We start from the raw sequence: 14,265 nt of genomic DNA on the forward strand, positions 1-14,265 counted from the left end.
TGGGCAAGAATAAGACCAGGGTGAACATGGCTTACGTTCTGTAATCTGGGGCTTTCTTTTCCATGTATTTGTCCAGCCTCCCCTGGAACTTGATGAATTTTTATCATTTACAGTATCTTTGCGAGCTTTGGACATGTTTCCTACTAACCTCATTTGATGTTTCCTAATCCATGTATGAGAATAAAGAATAAATGAATCTGCTTTCTCCAATTCATAACTTTGTAAATCTGCTATATTCCTGCTAAGTTGCCTCTTTTTCTGACTGGTGAATATTAAACTATTCAGCTGTTCCAGGTCATTCCAAACTTTTGAGCATCTTTCTTTGAACCTTTTCCAGCTCTAGTATAGTCTTTTTGAAATGAAATGAGGAGACCATACTGATTTGTTCCTGTAATTCAGATGGGATCCATGTCTGAATTTCTCTCTGTGTGAAAAAATGCATATATTATGCTAAAATAGAATTCTTTCTTTCTTTGCAATTGGTTTTGCACTTACAATCTTTCTTCCCCCTACACATAAGTACTTTGACAGTTTTGAACCTTCTGGTAATAAACAGTTAACAGCACACTGCAGCAACGTAAGAAATCCTCAGGGAGCTGGGTTGTACCTCCTAAAAGCAGATAAAATTGTCCAACCCTGCAGGCAACAGACCTTTTCTCAACTATTAATAGAACAGAGGGAAGAGAGGGGAAAGAAGAAAAGGAATTAGTAAATGACTTTAAAAAGCAAAGGTACTGAGAATTCATAGTTGATGTGCTGATTTAGGAAGTTATGAGGAATGCCATAGAAAAAAGGTAAGAAAGGTTAATACTGTTACATAGACAAAGACTAATTTTTCTGCTTTTGTCACCTTCCTGTATTTTTCTTTTCCCACCCAACCATTTCAAAGGCATATCCTTATAATGACGCATCAATTTTCTGTCTGCTTGAGGTTCAGAAATAGCTGAGCTGTTATAAATAGATCACATTCTGCAAGCGACAAAGAGAATGGAAATACTGTAAAATTTAGCTGTGGATTGAGATTTCAGGTGTCTCCAAGAGTGGAAGGACTCAGTTTGAAATGCTTTATTAACCTCAGCAGAGGAACCCGTGCTCCTTGTGAAGCCAGGTGGAATCAGGTGGCACTTCTGGTCACAGTGCCAAGCAAAGAATGATGTCCAGTCCCATCTCTGGGAACTTAAAAGTTCAATGGCATGAGAAGGCAGCACCTTGCAGTTTCTTCACAGTTCCTTATGTGAAGCTAAAACACAAGAGGCAATTACTCTTTTAAGCTCTGTAGAGCCACTAAATCAGAATGTATGACTTGTACACTGGAATTTTTATGCCGGTACTCATGTACTCTGAATTGGTAGCATTCAAGTTTGCTCCATTTTTCCACTTTGCCTCAAAATGTCTTAACTTTAACCACACATACTAGCATCTGGTTGAAACCTTATCCTTGTCCAACAAGGCAGTGAAAAAATCAAAACTGGGGAACAGTCTAATACCCCTTTGCTTCTGTTTGAGGTCATTTAGATCCCATTGACACTTCCAGGCAGACTTTGGAAGAACAAGTAGTTACCCTGCACTGAAACCTGATTCCTAGGAGTATTTCTGCAGCCATATATGTATAGCTGAGGTTGATTTTCTTCCCACTATCTAATTCTGTTAGAGTGACTGTCGAGAAAGATGATTTCGTGTCTGTGGGTAAAATAAGACATTAAATGGAAGGGACAGAGTTTCCTTAGGATGTTTCTGTTTTGAAGAGAAGCTGCTCCTGAAACAAGGCTGGGTTTCACAGCAGCTGTATCGTGGCAACTCACTTGACACCAGATATCCTTGCTCAAACTTTGCCAGATACAATGTCAAGCAACTAGTGCAAAACTCCAGCTTTGCTTCTTGAAGTATGTCTCTGACTGTCACTGGCTTTAATACAAGCTTAGGCCAATACACGCTGCAGAATCAGGTTCTTAAAACCTAAATTAACATTCTGTTGAAAACTAAACATATGTTGTTGGTTTTTTTCACTGTCAACAATTTAGTTTCCAGGTTTGGAAAAGAAACACTGCTGGGGAGGAATCCAATGAATTTATTAGTGAGTGCGGTAAGTGTGGAACTGTTAATATCTACTGAAAATATGAGATTTTGTTTGTCTTATTTTTATCCTCAACTTCAAACTCTGAAATAAACAGATGTTCTGAAGCTTTCCACTGAGAATTCTACAGCATGCTAAGTCCTAAATTAAATATATTGTGATGATTGGGATATTGTAAGAAACAGGTGAAGAGCTGTGTACAATATTTCTGAAACAATTTGTACCATTACATGAAGTCTTTATCTCACATTGCACTGATAGTCCTAAAAAGAAAACATCTAAAATATTTCTTATGCATTACTAATAATTTTTATTTCCTGCCAGAAATCTGAATAAAAAAACAGAAACATCACTTTATTCACTAATATTACCAGAGAACATTAAGCTGCTGTTACTATTCTGTGGCATGACTGACAACATAGTTTTCCTGTCCTAAACACATTTTAAACAGATGAGTGCTTCTATTTGTCTAAAAAAGTTCTATTTATTTTGCACTCAGTCTTTATCAGAATCTCAGTGCAACTGAAGTCTATGGCAATCCTCTTAAGTACTAAGATCCTTTGTTCTTTGCAGGGAGGAATATTATCTTGAGAATTTGAGAAAGGCATAAGTAAATTGCTCATTGTTTTTATCAAAAATCACATTTGCATGTAGTAAATAAAAATACTGAGTTTAGTTTTGGTTTAGGTTTGCAAAGCTGCATTGTAGAAGACCTGAATTTAATCAGGAAGACAAGATGATATAGCTATACTTGTATCTGATTCAGAAAAGCCAGTTCAGTTAAAAACTGATTTGAGCTATCACCATTATTTTAGCCATATAAATAGTGAGAGCTAGTCCTTGGACTGAAGTAGCAGAATCTATAATGCTCTGTAAAATCAGCAGTCATTTTCTTGAATAATCTTTCACAATGTAGATTACTGACCCTCAATTGAAATTTGCTTTGGTCAGGGAATATTTTGCTGTGCAGTGGTACTGTATTTCCTTTAAAAGCTATTCTCATGAAACTTAATTTAGTTAAAAGTTGAGAACTCAATTTCTCATTGACCTCAAGTCACTGACTAATAATTAGAAAAACAGAGATATCTGTCCCTATATCCATGTTGGTTTGTTGTTTGGTTTTGGGTTTTTTGTCGGTGTAAATGACAATAGTAGAAAATAATTTCTTGCTTCACTGCCAGTATTTGCTCAACCCCTTGCTCTCAGAAGGGATAGAAGGAACTTCCTAGGGATCAGAGAAAACTGATCAGTTTGCCATCCCTCAGTCATATACATGCAGTTATTAAAAACGTTTTAGGCTCAATAGTTAGTACACTCAATGCAATGGAAAAGGCATGTACTTGTGTTACTGAAGCCAAGTGTGGAAGTAAGGACCCATCCTGCCAAGACATCAGGGGCAGAGGAGGTAGATGTATGTCATTTTTTTAACTATTCTACTTGCACTAGTAATTTTGCATTTTTTAAACTTAAGAATCAAGTCTGTGTTCATTGTTTAAGTTTGGTCTTTTCTGGGACCCTGCTATAACAGAAGGTCTAAGCAGATCTGTTTTAAAGCTGTGGCCAGTTAAGCCTCCCTCCCTCCATGAAGACAGGCCAAAGCAGAATTCATTGCAGGTTCAGTAGCTATATTGCATAAATTGTCTGTAGCTCCTCCCCAGACTACAGAGTCAGTGGACCTCTGCACTTTTTGTAGCAGTGGAGCTTATGACAGGATCAGTCATCATGATTTTGCATATATTTGACAGCACCAATGTTAGCAGCAGCCCAATGGAAACAATTTGCTATGTGGACAGCAAAACTATTGAAGCTTGATTCCCTATGGGTATTACACTTCTAGGATCTGCTCCCTTGTCTCCACCACTTTAGAAGCATGGGCCGTCTCTTCTCTTTTCCCTTCAGTTCCCTCACCTGACCCCCAGTTCTTCATAGAACCATAGAATAGTTAGGGTTGGAAAGACCCTTAAGACCATCTAGTTCCAACCCCCCTGCCATGGGCAGAGACACCACAGGGTAACTGAACTGCAGCTCACGCAGTTCAGTGAATCACAGCGAGTGATTCACTGGACAAAATGAAGCCCGCTGTGGAGTTCATGCCGTGTGCCTTCCTCCTGTGGAGGGCACTATCTTGCATTTCTTTTCTTTGTCAGTCTCTGTTCACACAACCTTACAGGAATTTAATATTTGTGAGACTGTCACCACACATCAAATTTGATACCTGCTCATAGATTCAAAGGTTCTTGGGGTGAGGAAAGGTTGACTACTGTATAAGTAGATACTATGCAAACATAAATCTAACTTGGGGGGTGGGGAAGGACCTAACCTGTAGGAAACGTATGCGTACACACACACAGTAAACACAAAGTAAATGCAGTTTCTACAACTAGTATTTGGTTTTGTGCATTGCTTTGCCTTCTCTTTGCTAATGAATGTAATCCTTCTGAAAGTGTTAGACTGAAAATCGGAGGAAGAGAATCCTCTGCTGCCCTGCCAAACCAGACAGACCACTGCAATGGTAGCTTGTTGTCTTACTGGTTGTGAATATTTTGTCCTTGGTTACCATTAACATTGCTTGCAGCTGGGTATGATTTGCTGATTCACTGGATGACTATTTCTCAGTTCCTCTGTTGGGATTTTTCTCTTCCTGGTAATATAGTTTAGTGTCTGAAACAGTAGCGAAAAGCCACTTTATCCTTCATAGCTTGAGGAACAAGAAGAAGACTTGACTTCTTCCCAGATTTATGCTGGGATAAGTAGGAACTGTGTTACGAAGAACTTCTTAAACAGGAAGAAACAAATACCATAGTTGCCTTAATGCAGTACCTCTCCTAGCAAAGGAATGACTAAAAAAGTAGTTTACTTCATGCTATGCAAAATATATTAAAGGTCTGAAGGTAATGAAAGCTTTTCTGATGTTTTCATTGTTCTCTAGAGCAAGTCCTACTAGCACAAATCTCACCTTCAACTTATCTTTCTAATCTGGCTGACGTGGTTTTTTTTTTAGAGCTCAGAGCTGAAGGACAGCAGAATATTTTGTGCCAACCAGAAATTCTTGATTTCAAAGTACAGTTCTAGCTTATGAAAGAAACCAGTTAGTTTTTCTGTACACTAAAATTTAAGCCTCTAGAAACAGAAGATGGGGCTCAGATACTTCATCTTTACCATTACTGGAAAATACCAGATGCACAACATGCGTATCTCATGCATATAACATACCAGATGTTTTTCCATGGAAGTTTGTGTGTTATGCTGTATTTATTTTCCCCTGAGCCTTTTCAAGCAAAATCTACCATGGTTAGTAATGTGCAGGTTTGTTAATTTTATTTAATGTGTAATTTTACGTACTTTTCAAAGATAACTGCTTTGCTTTAATTTTTCAGTTTATTTGGGGCTTTCTTTTAGGCATTAATTTTGCTTGTTTCTTTTTTTAAGTAGTGAGGCATTTGTAACTCTTTTTTACAAGTATTCTCACAATGATAGATGGTGAAGTGATGTAGGACACATAAATTGAAATCTTTATGAAGTGACATATGCATTGAACCAAAAGCCCACAGAAATCCACATTCTTTCCATTTCATAGGCAAGTTTAACCCAGTGTGGGTTTGTAGTACAGAGTTCATTATATGGCATGTATATGTGGGAATTCTAGTTATTTTATAAAGTATTATTTCTGAATATTCTAATATGCAGTGGTTGGGTACATACTTATTAGTGATGCTGTATTAGCTAAGAGAAAGACTGTAGCTTGGTATATCACATTGATGTATCACATTAACTGTGATTCGGAGGCCTTTTGAAAAGAAGAGATCTTTTAAGCAAATTTAAATGGATTTTACACCTGACTCAGATTTTTATTTTCTGTAATGTTTTACACTAGCAACTGCTTTAATAGAAAACTTTGTACTTTCAGTAGGGTACAACTACATTTCCTTTCTCTGAACACTGCTTTGGCTATAAATGTGTAACCCTTTGTGATAAGGATACATTTGGACAGTTTGTGTGCAGTGCAACAGTTTCTCCATTTTTGCTAATCCTCATTTTCATGGCTAAAAGAACAGCGAAAGAAGTCTCTGAGCAAGTCTAACAGGCTGTAATCCATATCTTCGCACAGAGCCTCGCTGAAAGAGCCTTTTTGCAGGAGTTACCTCACACTGATTGCAGGCCATGGACACCAGGCTGAGCCATGTCAGCAAACTCGCTCGATACTGGATTTGGCTTTTAAACTCACTAAGAAACCATTTATATATATAGATAAAGAGATACATATACATATTTATACATGCCATTGTACCCCCATTCCTCTCTGACTGCCTCAGTTATGCAAACTTGCAGTTTCCTCTCAATTTGTTACCTTGGGCAAAGAACACATTGTAAATTACTCTGTATTAGTCATATTCTGTATTTTGGTTCTCAGCTGCAACCCCTTTGTTTAATCAGGTTATGTAACAGCCTGCAAAGAAATTTTTTTTTACACGTCTTGATTCCTCTATTCAGAAAGCATTTGTTTGTTTGGTTTTTTGTTTGTTTAGGGGATATCTCTCCCACCAATGAAATCAGGTAGAAGGGAGGGGGATGATCAGGGTGTAGCTTCTAGGAAACACAGCTCCAAGAAAAGGAAATACAAGCAAAGCTGCAGAACCTGGTCACATTCTTAGTGTGTGTCTGTGGTGGGCAATGTTGAGTTAGCAGCGTTCAGAGAAAGACTGCTTTTATGGCTCCAGTAAATGCAGTCTGTGACTACAAAGATCAGCTTTCTCTTTTCAGTTCACAAACAGTGACTGGAAATTATTTGAAATAGATGTTCTCTCTAAAAGCATTTGTAGTCATTTGCCAGAAAGTCTCCATCCAGATTAAATCATTTCATGTGGAGCTGACATCTGGTTTATTACAGTGATATTTTATAATTAACCCCCCACTATATGAGCTGGCATTTCTCCATCTCTGAATTCAGCAAGATGACCAGAGGCCTGCACTCCTGGTCTCCTCAGACGTGGTTTCTCTCTGTGGTTAACTACCCATACGGGAGATTCTCAAAGATGAAGAGTGTTGAAAATCCTTCCGGAGACAGATGATAACCTGGGGTGGGAGAAGGCTTGTTTATCTCCCATATCTTTTGTCTCCTACCGCCTCCAGGAGCAGCCTTTACTGTAGGAAATGACAGTGACCTCAATGGCCTTTGTATCCACATATACAGATCACACTGCATTAGTACCTTAGCATGGCAGGGGAATGACCTTAAACACAGCCTTCCACATGCACTGGTGTCTCTTCCACTTCTGTGAGGACTCTAAATGGGTCAAACACCCATGGTGCCCCCATTCTTCTCTGTCCTCAATTATGCAAACTTGTAGTTTATTCTTAATTTCTTCCCTCGGGCAAAATAATGTTTTTGTTTTTTTTTTTTTTTTGGTTTTTTTTTTTTTTTTTTTTTTGTTTTTTTTTTTTTTTTCCCTTGAGGAATGAAGCATCCTCCCTCAGAAAAGGGAGGTATGTGTCAGAAAATGTAAGTAATGTGCTTGTCCTGTGATACCCAGTTAATGTCAGTGTCCTGGGCAGAAACAGCCCGTGTGTGCTGCAGAGAGGGATAGCCCATGGAGGCTGCTTGTGTTACTGAGTCTGCTTGGACTGCAGCCCAGTGTGAGCTCCTGTGTACAGAGCACGCTCACCCCAGTGCTTGAGCTTAGTCCTCAGACAACTCCACTGCCTCCGGGTCAGTTCAGGGCTGATAAACACCCCACATCCTAGGCCGGCCTTTCACTTTCTGCCTTGATTACTACCCTCCCTTAGCTTAACTCGGCTCAGTTGTTGCTCAGGAAGTTATTCTCCCTGCCTTCGTTCTTCTGCCTCAATAATTACTGCAGGGGGCTGGGGGGGAGGTAGGTAAGTTTATGTTGTTAAGCATTTACTTAATTTAATTCGTATGTAATTCCAGAAATGGTGATACTGAAGGGATGATGCGAGTGGCTGCGGCAGGCACTACAGGTGACAATTTAATTCCTTGTGCTGCAATACGTGTTTGGAACTTCATAGGAGCAGGAAGCGCTATGACTGTTGAGTTACTTGGTTGTTTAGGGGCCACGAACGCTCCCCAAAAGCTATTCTTAACCCAGACGCGCAGCCCGTGGCACAGCGGCGGTGCAGACCGTCCATCCGCAGCCTCAGCAGAGCACGTAAGCAAACCGACTGCCGCCCCGTCCCGCTCCGAGCCCCGTCCGCCCTTGGGGCGCTGGCCGGGCCCCGGGAGCGCTGCGGCGGCACCGGGCGGGCCCCTGCCCGCTGCGTTCCTCCCCTCAGCGCCTCTGCTCGGCGGCGGCGGCGCGGGGGGGCCCGGCCGGGGAGGGCGGGCGGGGGGGCGGCGGAGGGTGCGCGGAAGCACCGCCCCCAGCAGCCGCGGCGGCAGGAGGCGGCGGCGGGAGGGGGCTGCGATGCTCTGGGCTGCGCGCCCCCCCGGAGCCGCCCCCGGGCGAGGTGAGTCAGCGGGGCTCCGCGGTGCGCAGGGGCTGGGCCGGCAGCCAGGCCCGCGGTAGCCTCGGCCGCCGCCGCTTCCCTTGACCGCGCTCCGCGGAGCGCTGGCAGCGGGCGGGCCTGGCAGCGGCCCGGCGGGTACCGGCCCGGGGGTCGCTGCGGGCCGCGCTGCGCCGCGGGGCTGCCGGCGGCCGAGGCGGCTGGCGGGCCGGCTGTGGCGCATTTCAGCGCCGCCGGTGGGAGCCGGGCCGCCACCGGGCCGGTGAGGCCGTTCCTCTCCTAACTGTGAGGCGGCTCCGGCTTCCTCCCCGCTGGAGTGACGGGCCTTGCCCCGCAGCCGCCCGGGATGCTGCCGTTGGGCCCTTGCTTCAGCCTTTTCCTTCCCACCGTAACGGCTGCTGCGTTCAGCGCTTCCTTCCCGAGGTGTTCGCTGCCTGCGCCGCGCCGAGGCCGATCAGCTGCTCCTCAGCTGAGCCGGGTGGTCGGTGCGCTCTGCTTCGCCCTTGTGGAGGTCCCCGCGTTAGCTGTGGCTAAGCGGTGACCTCGGAAGGGTGCCGGCCCCCATCATCGGAGCTCAGCGTTGCGGTTGAGGCGTTACCACTGTACCTGTGACTGAGCCACCCGAAGCCGAATGTCCCGTGCCCTCCGGTGTGACCTCCATCCCCAGAAGTGGCCGCGGGCTGGGCTGTGTCCCATGGGAGCTCGTGGACTGGCGTCGCTGTGCTTGTCCATGCTGCTCATATCCAGCTGTAGCGTTACGTGTGGCTGTCGCTCTGTTTCTGAACCCTTAAATCCTTAAAGTACGATGTTTTTTAGTAAGCAGGTTGTCGGTTGCTCCTGTTTATTAAAATAAGCGTAGGAATAGATGTTTGTTTAAGGAGCTGGTGCTGGAGGTACCATAGGTGTTATGGATGCCTGTTAGATCCTAAGTTAGATGGAGTTTAAAGCCCATGTTTGGTCAGCAGCTCTAAAGTTTTAACAACAGGCTCTTTTAAAATGCTGTGTTAATGAGAAGTACAGCGTTGAAGAGTGATGAACTTGTAGTTTAGGGGAGAGGAGAGCGGCTGTACGAACATAATACTGAAGTATCTCAGTAAAAACTTGCTCAAACATTTATTACGTTGCTGAGATACACAGGGTCTAGTTGTCCACTGTATTTAGTAATACCCAAGGAAAAGGATTGTAAAATGCTAGTTTTCCAGCTTGGTTATTTTTTTTTATTTGTTTCTCTGGTTATAAATAGTGGACAGACAAGAAATTTATTGTTTGTATTCTCTGGAGACCCAGTAGGAAATAGGGGAAGAGGAAACAATTGTCTTTTTAAGGATGGCGCTCATGATAGCGGTCATAAACGTGGTAAAAATCCTAAGCAGATTTCAACAAAAGTGTTCAAAGAGGTGAAGTGAGACTGTGAGAGCAAAAGCTGATGAAGTGAGGGGATAATGAAGGGAGGAAGCTGTGGTTGATCACTAATGTAGCTGGTGCTAGGGCACAACTTAAATACAACCTAAGATTCATCATAGTCTGAGTTACAGCACCATGGGCCCAAGCGTATACAGCATTGCAGGAGAGCGTGATGGGTGACGCAGCCCGGCCCCAGCACCATGGGATTGCCCACGGCTGGGTTTGCTCAGTGCTGGCACAGCCCTGCTGCTCCTGCTGCAGCCAGCCTCTCTGGCTGTGGTGCAGCCGGTGCCTGCCTCCCTCCTCAGCGCTGGCAGCAGCTTTGCTTCCGGAGCCCTGCGGGCCTGACCCGGGGTGTTTTCGTGGCCTGTAGTTGAAGGCACACTTGTTTGCTGTCACTAATGAAGTGTAAACCTCGGTGGTGTAGGTATGTCTTTGGTAAATTAAAAACTGGCTAAAAAATTGGAGTCTGATGTTGATTAAGACCAAGCTGATTCAGGAATAGTCTGCTAGGACACCTTAACTTGCACATATTTAATAGAAAACATAATTGGAAAGCAGGAGATCTAAGATGTGTGTTTAATGGTTTTTCTCTAACAGATGAGGATCTGTCTGATAGTGTTCTTGTCATCTTTAATGTTAATGTTAAGCACTGTTGTATCAACTTAGCAGCTTCAGACCTATCATAAAGTGCATTAAACCTATTATAAACTTGATCTTGACGTATTTCAGACATACTGTCGTTTCTCAATCTAGTTGACTAAATGTGTCAAAGTATGTGGGGTTTTATATGCAAATTGAATTAAGTAGAAAAGCCTGTCGACCAACACATTAAGTGAGTGCATGTCAGCAACACAAAATAAAGCCATTTTGAGTTAAGTGGTTTAGAACAAGGTGGTTTCACTTCATGGGAGCCCTAATTGTGGTGGTTAATGTTACAGCACTAACATTTCACTTCAGACATGAAAGAAATCTATTTCCCAGCACTGAGTTAATTCATTAAATGTGATGTATTCCTGATTTTATAAATTCAGAGCAAGGTGTCGGTGCAGGGGCCTCACAGGAAGACTGCTTGCCTTTAGAGAGCAGGGAATGGTGATGTGGGGCAGGTGGGTCAGCCTGTGTGAGCTGGTCATATGGCTTGGCATGGGACAGCTCTTCCAAGGGCTCTGCCTGGAGGTTGACCTACATGGGAGAGGTTTAGGAACGTTACACAGGAGTAAATTAAGCCTGTGTACTCCTCTGTCATGAAATAAGATGTTTGCATAAAATTCTCCTCCTTTTTGGCATGGATGCAGACGACAGCGCTGGGCTGCTCCTTGGGGGTGAAACTTCCTTGGAAAAGGAAAACATGGTCTATTATTCATGTTTGTTACAGCAATGCCTTGCAGGCTTGCTGGATGCAGGGCTTAATTCTGAGAGATGCTGCAAAGATCCTGTAGCAGAAAGTCTTTGATCCAAAGGTTTTGTAGTTTAGATTAATGAAACAAGGGGGGTTGAGGAGGAGATACTATGCATGAGCAATATGATGGATGCACTTGTGGCAGTTGCACCACCTGAGGGATGAGTGAGGTGAGCTTTCTTTAGAAGATGGAGAGTTTTTAAGTCTGCTTCTCTAGCACAGACCTATTCCGAATTAAACAATAATTGGTGACTTTAGAAAAAAGGGTTATTCAAGAAACATGTTTCCTATGAGCAGATTTAAAACTCTTCGCATGAAAACTTCTTGTGTTCGCTACAACATCAGCTTTGCTAGTCTGTGAAAGTCTGAGAGGGAAAAATAAGATGTGATGCCATGTTGGGTGGCAGTGATTTACCCACACAGTGCAAACAGCAAACTAGTCTGCTCTGTTTTCACAGGTGCATGTTGCTTCAGAGATTAATTAATGATTCCTGGTTTGAAATTCTATTCTTTAAGAGTATGTTTTCTGAGACTGTATAAATACAAATCTACAGAGATTTTGCTAGGGATTTGATGTGTTAAGCTACTTTTGATCATTTGCACTGTCTTCTTATTAACTGTCCGGGGTTTTGGTTTTGGGGTTGTTTTTTTGTTTGTTGGTTGGTTGGTTGGTTTGGGTTTTTTACATTCATTATATATCCAAAGCCTGATTTTGAGGCTCTGCTTTGTGACTCTTAATTGTACTTCAGTTCTCAAAGCCTAATGAATGGAACGTTTATGCTGAGTTAAACTTTGTTTAAAAGCAGCAGTGTTCCTTCTCCTCAAATCTAACTTTCTGCTGATCTGCCAGTGAAGTTTTAATGCTATGATGTCTTCCCTGAGAGGTTTAGGGATTTGCTAACCCACTCTGATCTGTTGATCAGCTTTATTTTCTCTCCTGAGATGTGGTGCAAAGCAGGTGTTCTGAGATGTTTTTGTTTTTTCCCCAGGTTTTTGAGAGAGTGGCTCCAAGGGGAGAGCTGAGTTTTAGTTACTATATTTTCCTTATTATAATTTTGTTTCATTTTATAGTTAACTTATTATAACATCAGATTGTCTTGAACAGATTAGCTTTTTATCCTTTCTGAGCTTGAAATCCTCTTAATTCCTAGGAGAGCCAGAGTAAATGAGTATCAGTTTAAGAAAATAAAAAGCCAAGAATGCCAAGAAGATCCTTAACTATATGTAGAATACCTGTACTTGCCCCTTCCACCTACCTGTGTAAGAGCCTTGTTAAAATAACCATTGCATTGTCATCGCTGAATTCCTTGGGACAAATGATTTTTCCTCTGTTCATCAAATAGTTGCTCAAAGGTACAAGTCTGCTGTAACTGTTAACTGCTGTAACTGAAAGCTGCTGTAACTGTTAGCAGAAGATGGTTGGACAAAAGATGTGTTGATGTAAGGGTCTGAAAGTGTATTTTGACTTGCTGGAGGTAAGATGTAAACCAAGTGGCAGCAGTCGGTATCAGGAAAAATAATGGATTCTAGTATTTGCATATCTGTGCAAAGCCTGAAGGAAGAACAGTCTTGTGGTTGAAAAGTATATTCTTTATATGTGAGAAGTGCCTGCATTTGTGCATGAGCTGCTCAGAGAATGTGTGATGTTGCAGAATTAATCCTCCGCCTGAGAAAGCCAGGTTGGCCACAAGCTTCCTGGGCAGCTCTGAGCAAAGGGGCTTGTGCTCTTGGTAGAGTCATAGGCTGGGGGGAAGTGGGTAGTTCAGGTTGTAATGAAGACTTTTTCCACTGTAGCCACGTCAGGGGTGATGGGATGGTGCGGGAACAAGGACTCTGTTCCCTGTGGTGAGTTCTGTACTGGTTTGGAAATGTAAACCTGTAGGAGGACAAAAGCTTGCTTGTCTGCTGGAGGACCGAGGTGCTTTCCTGTGATGTGTCACTGCTGCGTTGTCCGCTTGCTACGCCTCTTCTCTTGCCTTTTGAGGGGTTTTCTCAGCATCTTTGCAGAAGTTCCTTCTTAGGGCTTTGTTGTATGTGTGCACTTGTCTGGCTTAGGGAAGATAGCTTCAAAACTGTTACTCCTGTTTTTCAGAGTGATGTTACCACTCTGCAGCCTCTCTGGTCTCACTTGTCCTGGCTGAACTGATGACAATCAACAGGCCTCTACCAAAACTTCATGCTTCATTCTGTCTCAATGAGTTAAAATCTATCTTCATACTGAAATCCATTCTGTTTACTGTCTAAACCTTTCTTCCTTGCTTATACTCTGTTGTTCATTTTAAACTTGCTGGTAGTGCTGTCTTCTAGCCTTCTGTTGTCTTGTGGATTGGAAAAAGGTTTTGCAAAGTGAAGACACAGTATTGGAAGGCTATGGTTAAAATAACCAGTAGATAACTAGTCTCATTTGAAAGGACATTGGTTTTCCTTCTGGTTTGATTTGATGCATGTTCAGTCCCTGAATGGCATAGGTGTTTTTGTCAGTATGAGGAAAGCCCTGTAGGTTACTTTTCTGTGGATTTTTCAGTAACAATACCACAAGTTTGCTTTTCTCGTTTTCAGTCATTTATTTTTAGTCTTTAAAAAGTTGCTAAATAAAATCACTTTCAAAACCTGACTCCTAAAAAAACTGGTGATCAAAACATTAAAGAATGCCATATGGCTTCTACTAGTCTTGATGCTGTTACATTTCTGAAGAGTATATTCTGTGTTATTAATAATATTCAATGAAACACTCTTAGGGTAGGAAAATATTTACTGAAATTCTTGTGAAATAAACTTCTCATAGCATTCTAACCCAAGATGTTCTAGTCAAAATACTAGGATGGATCTTTTGGATTAATGCTTGCTCACAACAGATTAGAAGAAGACGGATGCTGGGGCAGATACATGTGAGGGAGGGAGGGAGGAAGAAGATGCAGCAGCT

At 42.5% G+C, this 14,265-nt stretch overlaps 1 protein-coding gene across 2 annotated transcripts in view; it reads left to right on the forward strand.

Annotated features, from left to right (window-relative positions):
* Positions 1-8,136: 8,136 nt before the first annotated feature.
* The window catches only part of MFSD6 (major facilitator superfamily domain containing 6), a 29,207-nt gene continuing 23,078 nt past the window's right edge, over positions 8,137-14,265 (forward strand). Inside the window, exon 1 of one of the 2 annotated variants that reach the window (XM_065669927.1) lies at positions 8,137-8,241. The gene's annotated coding sequence lies outside the window, so the exon portion shown is untranslated. Of the gene's footprint in view, positions 8,242-8,425; positions 8,540-14,265 lie in introns of those variants that run through there. The other variant, XM_065669926.1, reaches the window with a different exon arrangement.

Source organism: Lathamus discolor, chromosome 3, assembly GCF_037157495.1.
Source record: "Lathamus discolor isolate bLatDis1 chromosome 3, bLatDis1.hap1, whole genome shotgun sequence".
NCBI lineage: Eukaryota > Metazoa > Chordata > Aves > Psittaciformes > Psittacidae > Lathamus > Lathamus discolor.